General features: G+C 36.6%; 1 long non-coding RNA gene across 1 annotated transcript; it reads left to right on the top strand.

The window, feature by feature from the left end:
* Positions 1-1505: 1505 nt before the first annotated feature.
* On the top strand, positions 1506-10850 carry LOC140709573 (uncharacterized). Its single transcript, XR_012090072.1, has 3 exons — positions 1506-1561; positions 2446-3146; positions 10524-10850. It is a non-coding gene; the product is annotated as an uncharacterized lncRNA (long non-coding RNA).
* The last annotated feature ends 676 nt before the right edge of the window (positions 10851-11526 follow it).

The raw sequence follows: 11526 nt of genomic DNA, 5'->3' as shown, positions 1-11526 counted from the left end.
CACAATACCAACATGTGGAATAATCCATGTCCATGAATTAATTAATGGATGAAGAACACAATGGAATACTATTCAGCCTTAAAAAAAGGGAGGAAATCCTGTCATCTGTGACAACATAGAAGATCCTGGAGGACATTATGTTAAGTGAAATAAACTAGGCATAGAAGGATGACTACTGCATGGACTCACGTATATGTGGAATCTAAAAGATTCAAACTCACAAGAGAAGTGGGTATAATGATGGTTTCCAGGGGATGGGGATGGGTAGGAAAGCGGGGAAAATGGGACTATGTTACTCAAAAGGTACAAAGTTTTAATTAGACAGGATGAATAAATCCTGGAGATCTATTGTACAGCATGGTGACTATAGCTAATAATAATGTATTGTATACTTGAGAATTGCTAAAAGAGTAGTTCTTAAATGTACTCACCGCACACAAAAATATTCTGAGTGACGTGACAGACATGTTAATTATCTTGATTGTGGTAATCAATTTATAATGTATACATATATTATTGTATACAATGTATACAACACATTGTATACAATAAATATGTATAGTTTTGTTAATTATACCTTAAAGCTGGAAAGGGAGTAAAAATAATAAAAATTGTCACTCACCACTCAACATACAAACACTAAGCTCCATGAGAAAAGGAATCTTAATCATCTTTTTTCCTTCCTAGCCAGTGCCTGCCACAATGCCTGATGCTGAGGAAGTCATCATTTTCTTTCTCCACTTTCTGTGGAAGCAAGGCCTGCTATTCATTCATGAAATCACATCAAGAACCTTGTAGAGGCTAGTTACCTTTAAGAAACACCAGGCTACTGGGGAAGGCAGAAATATAAGAAGCTGATGGTGATACTAGATGACAAATATTCATGGGAGAAAGGTGCTGAAAAATACTTAAAGAGGCAGAAATATGTGTAAGTTCTCAACCTAAGGAGAGGTGACTTTAACCTCTTGAGTTGTGGAATCAGTTGGTACTGACAGAGAAAGCTGGATGCCTACTTGGCTTCTACTGACGTTTTGTCAGCCTCCTTAACTCAGTCCACTTCATAAATACTTTCTCCCATGTCATTCCTCTTCTCATACCCAGTGATCATTTCTTCTAACCACCCTGCATTCACCAGAGGAACTAAATTACCAAAACCAACACACTAAGGAGAAATTTATTCGCTAAAGAGATAGTCTTAGAAGAAATAAAAATTAAGTCAATGGGAAGTGTCTTCAGTATATATCCCATTGACTAGGGCAAAAGCAGAAAATGGGTAAAAGTGCATTCAAGGTCTAGGAAATGGTATGTATGAAGACATGGAAGCATAATTGTTCTTAAATCTGTAGTAGGCCATTTATGATGGGTGAAACAGAACACAAAATGGAGTGTTAGAACACAAGGTTGGAAATACAAACAGATGATACAACAGGTGTTTGGGTTTCATTTGGTTGCCAGTGGGAACCATTATAAAGTTTAACTATGACAGTGAGGCAATCTGTGTTCCAAAAGAATGACTTTGGCAGTAGTGTAGAGGGTGGACTGGAAAGAGTATTTGCTGAAGGTAAGGAAAGAGTCAAGAAAGATTTTGCTGGAATTCATACAAAAAGTAATCCATTCCATATCCACTTTGTATATCCTGATATGTGGTAGGCATTTAATAAATATTTTAACCAAATAAGTAAACTAGAACATGAAGTTCTTCCACAACAAATATCCATGCACTGCATTTATAGAGTTTAAACAACAACTTATAAGCTTAAAAGGTGGAAAGGGTTATTATTTTATAAAAAGGGAGACAGAAACTATGTTCTGTTTATTTTTCTTCTTTTATACCACCTCAATGCAGAAAGAACATTCAGTTATTGTTCACAACCCTCTTCTTTGTCTACTTTGGATTCCCTGACCAACATCTCACCTGGCATTTAGAATTGCCCATCATGTTCAGCATGGTGCCAAAATTTTTAGACAACCTTAAACTTCATAGCTTCTGCTCATTTTCCTGGGGTTTCAGTAAATACATGTTTGCCAAATACCATAAAATGTTCTCATTTATATACCATTGTGCTGCATTCCTCTGCAAAATGGAAATGAGGGCATTAACTAAATTAACATTGATTAAAATGTTGAGTATTAGTTTTTACCAGGATATTATAAAGCACATGGATGAGCATATGTGATTAATTTTAATTGTTCTAAAGATAGTACTTAAATAAGATGCTTTAAGCCAAAAGCTTTTATTTTAAAATACCTTTGAACATGTTTACATGTTTTTCCTTAATATATAACACTTATTTCTACTCTGAATTTCCTATACTCTGCTGAGAAAGTTGATAAATTGTGGCAATAGATATGCCATTAATGACTTAATCAAATAATCATAGAATATCAGATTCAAATCCAACTACGTTTCCCATGTAGAAATCTCTCCTACCACCTCCCTGACAGGATCATCTGAACTCTGCTTAGAATAAAGAAATAAGAAATTCACTCTTTTGTGAGGTTGCTGGATGTTGAACCCAGTGGTCTGCAGCACAGCTCAGAAGCCCAGTCTTCTCGTTGCCATGTGAGGCAACACAGGTCAGCCTGCTACTTCTGTACTGTAGCTCTTCAGATATTCAAAGAAAGGGGTTATGTTCTCCCTCAGTCTGGAAGCTGCTTCAGGGGAGGCTTTTATGGGAATATAGTGATTCCCAGAAGAATGAAAATGTGCCATCATGAAGAATGAACGACTTTTTGTTCTCTTCTTGGATGTTGGGGTAGAGGGAGTTAAAGATACCCCAAAGCAAAAAAGGCTCCAATCCTGAGTGAGAAAAAGAGAATATACCATTATGATAGAGACAGGGGGTTGGAAGCAAGTTAGTATAATGGAACATTCTCTGTCTTAGAAGAAAGGATAAAACATTCTATGAAATTCATTCTGCCCGTGACTCAACTGGCTGAGAAGCACTTTTGAAATGGAAAACAGGGAGCTCGCCAGGTTTCCAGTGCTCACTTGGTTGTGTTGTGCTGTGCCCGAAGTGTTGCTTCCTCTATGACCTGAATCAAGTGTTCTGCGTTATTCCAATGTCAGACTTGCCAGAGGGCAAGCTGCCAAGTCAACAGTCTCCTTGGACGATAAATCTCGAGCTCTTCAGCAGAACCGCAAAGTAAACCTCCTGAGTTTGTGTTTCCATTTTAAAAATCAGATAATAGGCTTTCACTCAGGTTTTACACTTTCTAAATTCTAAAACGTGCTTGATTTGCAATTTCTGAGACCTTTGAGAAACATGTTTTCCTGCCTAGATAGTTTCACATATTACACTGATCAGCCTCCCTGGGCCAATATAATTAGGAAAATTAGTTGGTACCTTTATTTCTTGCCCTCTTCCTCTAGAGTCGTTTTAGTTTGAAGTTTATTGTGTTTGCTTCAGCATTAATATTTAAATAATAAATATGAAATTCCTAGGTGAATTCACTAAGACATGTCTACAAAGTATTTTTAAAAACCTATGATAAATGCAGTATACAGCACCATATGAGGAGAGAGGCATCTGGAGTCAGCAAGATGAGCTGAACCAGGTCCGGTTATCAATAGAGTGACAGACATACACAAAAGAAAAATGATTAAGCCATCTTAACACATCTAATAATTATCTTGCCAAATTTCTATTGTGCTAATAATTAACAATAATGTACTGTACATTTAAAAATTTGTTAAGAGGGTAGATATCATGGTATGTGTGTGTGTTTTTCTTTCCTTAAGTATAAATCAAAAGGCCCATGCTGATTTTCAGGATCCCTTCTTAATATGTCTTACAAGGCTCTCCAATATACTTCTGTCTCGCCTATCTCACCCATTGCCATTCCACGTTGCGCTATAGTCAAATTAACCTCTCTGGTTCTTCAAATGTTCCTTATTCTCACAGCCTGGCTCCACGTTAAGATACCCACTTTACTCACTCTCCTCACCTCACTCCTAAGCTCATTTGCTATCTGTTACTCATCTTCCAGGTTTTAAGTTATATATCTTTTCTCCATTATGCTGCTTCTTGAATTCCTTTAGACCAGACTACCTATTTTTCCGACTTTTTCTCTTAAAACAATTCCAACATAATGGCAATAGCTCTGTACTACCATTGCTGCTTGACTTGTCTGCCTCCCACCCATCCTAGACTGGAAGTTAAGAAGATCTCTTTTCGGCCAGGCGCAGAGGCTCATGCCTTAATCCCAGCACTTTGGGAGGCCGAGGCGGGCAGATCACGAAGTCAGGAGATTGAGACCGCCCTAGCTAACATGGTGAAAACCGTCTCTACTAAAATATACAAAAAAATTAGTCAGGCGTGGTGGTGGGCGCCTGTAGTCCCAGCTACTTGAGAGGCTGAGGCAGGAGAATAGCCTGAACCCAGAAGGCGGAGCTTGCAGTGAGCCAAGATCGCGCCATTGCACTTCAGCCTGGGGGACAGAATGAGACTCCATCTCAAAAAAAAAGAATGCCTCTTTTCATCTTTATACCACAAGAAGAATGAATTAATAGCAGAATGGCAATGAAGAAACACCTGTCTATGCTTTAGAAAACACAAATACTCTTCAATATTTTATTGAATTTCAGGATAGCTCTCTGCCATAAGAAATCAAACTTTTTCCCCTATGCAGGTATTCATTTATGTAGTGTCCTGTGCTCACATTATTGAAATAGCTGAATCATGAAAAAAATAGCCATCTAATCACAATTTATAGAGGACATATTAAATGCTTAAATCTGTGAATTAAAGAAGTTTTTCTGGCTCTAAGCCACTTACAGTGTAGAACAGAAGTTGAATACTTGGAGCAATATTGCAATATCTTAAGGTTTACAAAACAGTGTAACAAGCTTAGTAGCAAAACATTAACTGTTTATCATAACATCATTCTTCCCCAGTTGTAACAACATATGTGTTTTCTGTTCCAATTATAAGTTTTCTTACCTTTCAAGATCCTCCTCCTTCCTCTACTTTCTTTGGTGTACCTCATTGCTTAAATAGGCAGAAGTCTAGTTTTTGGATTTTTTTTTTTTTTCTGCAAAGTTGGTTTTATGACTCACATAGAATATCCAGGAAGTACATGAACAAGGTTCAAGTAATTTTATAGGACATCTGATACTATTCTAATTCAAGAATATGAGCTAAAACTTTGCACTAGTCTATTTTCACATTCTATAAAGACACTACCTGAGACTATGTAATTTATAAACAAAAAAGGTTTAATTGACTCACAGTTCCACATGGCTGGAGAGGCGTCAGGAAAGTTATGATCATGGCGAAGGTGAAGGGGAGCAAGGCACATCTTACATGGTGGCAGAAGAGAGAGTGTGTAGGGGAAAATGCCACTTTTAAACCATGAGATCTCATGAGAACTCTCTCACTATCACGAGAACAACATGGGGAAACCACCTCCATGATCCAGTCACCTCCCAACAGGCCCCTCCTCTGACACATGGGGATTACAATTAAGGATGAGATTTGGGTGGAGACACAGAGCCAAACCATATCAAACTTGAACTTCATTAATTATCAGAATTGCAAGAGGAGCTAGACAAGAGCTGTCCAATGAAAGATCTAAGACATAATGCAGGAGAAGATGTTTTTTTAGTCCTAAATCACTATGCAAATTTAAACATAATATAGTCCTTAATTCTTAAAAATATTCCCAAAGAGAATAATCTGTCCATGAATATCTCCCTATCACAGAAGAATGTGAGAATTTGAAATTGATTGAGTGAAGATAAGTAACAAATGGCAGTGTTAGAATGAAGGAAGGGGAACGTATGTCAAGTAAGCAAGAGGTCAAGATGTTATAAGGATTCTCTATGTGAATATTAAATTTCATTAAGGATTATGACAAATAAAATTGAAGAGAGTACCAATGAGTCTGGAACTAATATCTTCATAGTACAAGACAGGTGGCCTAAGCATCAAGCATAGCTTGGAGAAGAAGTGGATGGCTTAGTTTTTAGGGAGAAGTAATGCCTGTAAATGTATTTGTATTTTATTAGACCTAACAACTCCTCTACATACATGTGAAAAATAATGCAGAGAAACACATCTATGAAGACAGTGTGTGGTCCATGTTTTGGGATTCATGCAATAATTTTGGTGGTCTACTCGATAACTAGCATGGCCTATTTCCAAAAGGTAGAGAATAACGATACTGTATCAGCTCAATTTGATATTCCAATTGAATTATGCATAGGAGATGACAGAAGGTGCCCCAAATTGTAGACCATTTGAATTGATCTTTGAATAAGATTTAAGTATATGTCTCTTCTTTCATAATTTTTAGATATTTTTCTAAAATCTGAGTCTAAAAGATCTTCTTGTTTTTTCATTTATTTAATGCTACTCTCTAGTTTTTCCTAACTGTAATTATTTTCAAGATGTTTTTCAGAATTTCATTTTTTAAAAATTATGGTTCAATTTTCAGATGTTTCCATTCGGAAAATCACTCCATTTACCTGTACCTTTCTTCACTGAGGCCTTTACATATGCCAGTCTTCTGATTATTTGCTTAGTTAACCTCTCCTCCTCTTTCAAACCTCACCCCAAAATATGTCTTCCCTAACTTCGCAGTCTCCAACTAGGTCATCACATTAAATGCACTTGCAGCATGTACCTCTCTTTCTAGCAGTTGTCAGAACTAGAACTAAATGTTTACGGGAGTAATTTTTTTGTTATTTTCTGTATTGACTACCATCTTTCCAGGACGAAGCATAGTACTTTACATAGAGTAGGTCCTCAATGGACAATTACTGGATCAGTGAACAGATGCAAGAATGAATGAATAGCTCAACATAGGAAATACTATCTATCCATTAAGAATGATATCATTAAGTAAAAATAAAATTACAGAGCACCAATTTTCATAATTAAAACAAAAAATGTCAAAATATCTACAAAATGTTAAAAATGATTATGACCAAGTAATAAAATTAAGACAATTTCAAATTTACATTATGATTGTATAACATTTTATAATTAATACATTTTTTCAAGTTAAAATGACTCAACCTAAAAACATAACCTCTGATTTCTATTTTTAAAAGTCTTTTTCTTCATTTAATATCTATTATGTATTTGAATATTTGAAATGTTCTTTCCTTAAATCTGGTTTTAACTGCTACTATCATGTTATAGTGATATAAGGCTTTTCAGTTTCCAAAGTTTACTTATCTACCTTAGCTTATTTGACCTCCACAAAAACTATATGATATATGCAGGACAGGTCTTTTTCCCATTTTACAGATGAGTCTGTGAATACACCTTTATAGCAATGTTTACTAAGGTCTTCCCTTTCTATTTCTATATTCCTCTAAGGTTTTTATTATTAAAGAGAACTTAGTTATCATATCTATATCAAGGAAGGCAAATACTTATATTACTTCATCTATTCTTTAAGAAATGAGGTTGTCAGAAAAGTAGGTCAAGATTTTATCTGATGTTCCACTTTAAGGATCTTACAGGAACTATTCAGAGAATTGAAATTCCCATAATTATTAAATTTTTCATTCATTCAATAAATGCTTACCGAGTACTTATGTGTTAGGCACTGCAGTCATAACGATGAAACATTTTCCCTGGCTTCGTGGAATTTGCAGTTTAGAGTAAGATAAACATATTAGGAAATAAATGATAACTAAGTTTGAAGAAAACTGAAGTGGAAAAAACAGATGCAATGGAAGTGAATAATAATAAGGAGACTTTACTTAGATTAGGAGTTTGACTGAAGTCCTTCTGAAGTATGAGTGAGAATTACCTAGGTGAAGAGTAAGGAGGGAGGGCATTTCAATAGAGAGAATAGCACGTACAAACACCCTGAGGCAAGAAAAAACCTGGCCCATTTGAGGAACTGTAAGAAGCGTTTGCTGGAGCAGAGAGTGAGAGCAAGAGTTTCACAAGATGAAGCAGGGGAGAGAAAACAGAGCATTCTCTTCCTGTTAAATGAGATTTTTGTTACTATCTTAGTTTGTTTGTGCTACTATAACAGAATACTACAGACTGGGTAATTTATAAACAATAGAAAGGTATTTTCACAGCTCTAGAAGCTAAGAAGTACAAGATCAAAGCGCCGACAGGTTTGGTGTCTGGCGAGGTTTGCTTTGCGCTTCCAAGATGGTGCCTTGACTACTTCCTCTGGAGAGGATGAAGGCTACGTCATCACAAGGCAGAAGGAGCAGAAAGGCAAAAGACGACAAATGCTGTCACCTCACTTGGCAGAAGCGCAGAGGAGAATGAACCCACTCCCAGGTGCCTTTTTATAAGGGCTCCTAATTCCATGAGGGGTCTGGCCTCATGACTTAATCACCTTGTAAAGGCCCTACTTTTTAATACTATTACACGGGCAATTAGGGTTTAACATATGAACTTTGGGGGACATACTCAGACCTCAGCAGTTACATCCACAGGAATCAGCCTATGATGTATCAGTCTTCACTATGAGGCATTAGCCTTCATCATGAGCTCTTTCTGTCAATTCTCTGCAATAACTGTAAGAAATAAGTTAATTTCCTACATTTAAAACACAACTTCAAATTGTATACTATATTCATTCTGTGTACTGTATAGAAGAAAATAGGGTTGCTAATATTGAGATATAGGAGGGTACTTCTAAATTGGCAAATTAAATTATTATTTATCTTAAATTTTTACAGTTTCCTAGATCTTAGAATTCTACCTATAAAGTTAATAATAAGTAAGTTTCTAATGAAGGAATCAGGAAACATGTTTATGAATAGAGGATAGAAATTAAAAATTGTCATGGAAATTCCATAGTTAAAAGATCCACCCGCCTTGGCCTCCCAAAGTGCTGGGATTACAGATGTGAGCCATTGCACCTAGCCGATAATCCTTTTTAAGAAATCTTTCCAGCTGCTTCACATGCTTTCCCACTAAGACAATTAAGCCATTTATGAAGACAGTGAGTACAAGGATGTATGCACAGGGCAGAGTCTTAGGGAAATCCCCAGAGCCAAGCATTTTGTGTGACACTGACTCAACCTTCAGTGGTGCCCTTGCACTCTAGGAAGAAAAGTTCACTTTGTTTTTTTAAAACATGCTGATTATTACCATTTCTGATGTATTGATGTATTCTGACTCATTAAGTCCCTGAAAGAGCAGACTGGCAGGGCAATATTTTTCAAGACTGGGCAATTTTCAGTGCAGTGCAGATAGGAGCTCCAGTGGGGTCTTGAGGGTCCAGCAGAAAGCCAACCGGGAGCAAACGAGGAACAGGATGTGAGTGGTGGAGTGGGAGGTCATAGGGTGGAGGTGGGAAGGAGGCAATGTCAAGGTCTCCCTTTAGGGGCAGCACTGAGCCACATATATTAAAATAGTTGTATGAAGAATCAGTGGTGGCCAGTAGGATGCACTAGTACGGTGAATGATGGAATTGCAAGGATCCAAATTGGGGAAAATATGATGTAAATTCAGACAAAAGTAGGACAGAGAGAATGTTGATAAAATTTATAGGCTGGTCCCTAGTGACATGCAAAGAGCTCTTGGAGAGGTGAGGAAGCCCAAGGACTCCTGTGCAAGAGATTTTACCCAAGTCCCCAGGCTTTTCTGTTCTTAAAAAGACTCCTTCTCTGGAAAGGCAAAAACATTGTAAGGCCTAACATTACCTTCCATCTCTGTGATTCCAGATGTTTCAGGAAAAGGATTAGAAGAAAAGCATCAAACCCTTAATTAATCTAGTACTTTCTTTTCTTTTAGGAAAATGCAGCTTTTTTATTTGCTGCTCTCTGTTTCTCCTTGAGAAATTGAGGCATGATTACTGAAGTGCTTCTGAAAGAATTCCATTGTCTTGCATTTAGAAATCCTGCATGTGGAATTCAGTAAAGCTTATGCAAGAGAAAACTCACTTTTCAAAGTGTGCCTTGTTTGCATGATATTCATGTAGATCACTTAGTATCAGTTATCCTATTACCCACAGCTGTTCACTTCACATTATCTCATTGCCATGTCAACATCCAATTCACAGCAACCTGCTTTCTGGTCTTGTTCTTTTTAGGATAATTTATTCTGAAGTGACAAGTAAGTACCTCTCACAATGGTCCTGGCTCTTCATCAGTGTGTGGTTGTGGGACTCAATATTACACCAGGAATAGAGACAGTGCACACACCTCAAAGAGGGAGCTGTGCTTACTCTTAAACATATAAAGACATTAAGCTTTGCCTAATGGTATCATCACATCTCCCATCAACTTCCTGTTTCTCCTCCGCAAAACACACTTGAATTTATGAAATATTCCATAGAACTTAGATATGTGAAGTGTAGAATATTTTAAAGACAAATAATTATTAAGTTTCTGGAGAGAAAAAAAGTCTAAAAATACAAAAAAGTCTAAAAAATTTTTAAACACAAAAATCACCTGAATCACTATAACTGGCAAAACATTTCTCATATTTAAGAGCTTAAATAATATTAATTATAAAAGTATAGATTTTTCATATCTGTGAAGTGGTGACTTCCACCTTGTTCATACTCCTTTGTGCTCTCTCACTGTGATGAAGCCAGCTGCCATTCTCTGAGCTGCCTCATGGAGGGGCCCAACTGGCAAGTAACTGAGACAAGCAATAGTCAGAGAAGAACGGAAGTACCCCATCCAAGGTCCTGCAATGAACTTGAATGATCCTGCAATCTCAGAATTGAAAGAATCCTATCAAAAACAAAGAACTTATGAGGACATACTCTACGTAGAACTTGAGATGACTGCAGCTCTTGTCTGCACCTTGAAGACTTGCAAGATTCCCTGAACTGGAAGACCCTACTAAGCTATGCTCAGTTTCCTAACCCACTGTAACTGTAAGATAATAAATGTTGTTCTTTTAAGCTTCTAAGTTTTGGGGCATTTGTTACACAACAATAGATAAATTATACCCACACCATAAAATGTCCCTAGTGGCTATTAATATCTTCCATCTCTGAACGATACCACTTGTTTTATAAGTTAATCATTAATTGTCTTGCATTGTTTACTTAGTGTTAATTGGTCATGTTCAAATGATGTTCTACAGGGCCCTAAGGGATATATGTGTATGAATATGTTTGCTTTTTGTATGCAATGTGAGTGTGTGATTTGGGTGAAAGTTTAAATAAAGAAGTTAGGTAGACAGGGCTCTGAGTGCATTTTTTCTGCCTTAGCAAGAACAGTTTCTCTTGTATCTGCTAAATGTATTAGGCTGGTGCAATAGTAACTGTGGTTTTTGCATTGTTGAAATTTGCAGATTGATATCAGAATATGTTCCTAAATAAATGTGGTTATGCTATACATCAGTTTAATGTGCATTTCTCACTTTAGGTTTTTTGGCTAATAACCTGTTACTTGCTGTTTATTTTACATTTATTTTAGACTATGGAAATGATATTAGACAAAAAGCAAAATCAAGTGATTTTCTTATTCAAGTTCAAAATGGATCATAAAGCAACAGAGACAACTCACAACATCAGTAATATATTTGGCCCAGGAACTGCTAACAAACATACAATGCAGTGGTAGTTCAGTAAGTTTTGCAA

The sequence above is a fragment of the Chlorocebus sabaeus genome, chromosome 21 (genome assembly GCF_047675955.1).
Source record: "Chlorocebus sabaeus isolate Y175 chromosome 21, mChlSab1.0.hap1, whole genome shotgun sequence".
NCBI classification, from domain to species: Eukaryota; Metazoa; Chordata; class Mammalia; order Primates; family Cercopithecidae; genus Chlorocebus; species Chlorocebus sabaeus.
Note: the sequence above shows the minus strand (reverse complement) of the source record. Positions and strands in the feature narration are given on the sequence as shown.